Raw genomic sequence first — 1,863 nt, forward strand, 5'->3', positions numbered from 1 at the left:
TGTAACACCTCGCTTATTTGTGGCAAGATCCTTTTGAATAGTTGTGGGTCAATATATATTGCAATATTCAAGTGGACTACGAACATATGTTTTATAAAGCATAATCATGTGTTCAGCTTTTCTTGTTTTGAAGTGCCGTAACAACATTCCCATTTTTGCTTTACATTTTGCCAACAGAGTTGCTATTTGATCATTGCATACATGTTCCTATTCATCATCACACCAAGGTCTTTAACTGCTTCCTTATTTGTGATGGTATCAATTATTAGGTCCCTAACTAATATGCCATATAGCTTTTCTTTCTCTGTCTCCATAATTTATTGATTCAAATTTATCAGAGTTAAATACCATCCTATTTACCTCTGCCCAATCATATACTTTGTTAAGGTCTCTTTGTAGAGCGTTCCTATCTTCATCACAAGTAATTTCTCTACTTATTCTTGTGTCATCTGCGAAACTACTCACTACCGAATCCTTAACATTATTTGGTCTATGTCTTCAATCATAATAACAAACAGTATTGCAGCTAACACCGTACCTTGCGGCACACCGGATATTACCTTGGCTTCATCCGATTTCTCGTCGTTTGCAATAACTATCTGTTTTCTGTTGTGTAAAAATTCTTTTAACCATCTTCCTACTTTATCCACGATATTGTGTTTTCTAATTTTCTTCGCTAATATATTATGGTCTACTTTATCAAAAGCTTTTTGCAAAGTCTAAATAAACCACATCTGTTTCATTTCCGCTTTCATATTTTTGAATATGTTTTCATCGGTGGACTAACAGTTGGGTTTGTGTACTTTTCCGGGTACGAAACCATGTTTGTCCTTTATTAAACAAATTATTTTTTATTAAATGTTTCATAATATTTTTCTTCATTACCCTTTTCATACACTTTCAATTATATGTGATGTTAGACTCACCAGGCCTATAATTACTTGCCTCTAGTCTTGATCCACTTTTGAAAGTAGGGTAATATACGCTAATTTGTGCTCATCATATATCTTGCCTGTATCTACACTTTGTCTTAATAATATTGCAAGTGGCTTTGCGATAGAAAATGAACTAAGCTACTTTCTTTAAACCAAAACAAATGCAGGAATTCCATCAGGCCCCCCCCTGCAGCCCCAGCTTTCGCCATTTTTTAATTTTTAATTTCCATTAATAGCCCCTTTTGCACAACATCAGCTTCATTTAATATCTATGTCAGCTAAATATTTCACTATTTTCATCCCTTACTCTTTATATCATTATCTTCATTAATCTATTCTAGGGGTGAATTCTCTCTTATATCGTTCTGGCCAGTATGTTGCAAATTTCCTTTTTTTCATTCGTTAATCTCCCTTCAATTCTCAGAGGGCCTATTTCTATTATTCTTATTTATCTTCTTCGCATATTGAGTATAATAGTTTGGGGGTTTTGCTTGATATTTTAATAGGGTTTTTCTTCCAATCCCGTTGTTTTCATTTTCTTTGGATTGTATAATCTTTTTTTTCTGCATTTTGCTATCTTACTTTTTATGTTCTATAAAAACTTTCCATGCATTTTTTCTTTTGCAAGACCTTTTTTCCACTTTCTGATTTTCTGGAACAAGATTCTTCTGTCTCTTGGTATGCATGAATGATGTTTTTCTTTGGTTTTCTTCTTCGGTATATATTTTTCCACTATTATCTCCATATTTTATATAATATCTCCGGTATTTTACCTTCCCTTCATGTCATCTTACGAAAATGTTATCCCAATCTTTGTTTAATTCTTCATTAATTTCTGACCATTTTATATTTTTACTGTAGAAGTTGTATTTTCCATATCCTTCCCCACTTTTTCATTTCTTGCTTATCTCTATTTTCACTTGCTTTG

The sequence above is a fragment of the Macrobrachium nipponense genome, chromosome 4 (assembly GCF_015104395.2).
Source record: "Macrobrachium nipponense isolate FS-2020 chromosome 4, ASM1510439v2, whole genome shotgun sequence".
NCBI classification, from domain to species: Eukaryota; Metazoa; Arthropoda; class Malacostraca; order Decapoda; family Palaemonidae; genus Macrobrachium; species Macrobrachium nipponense.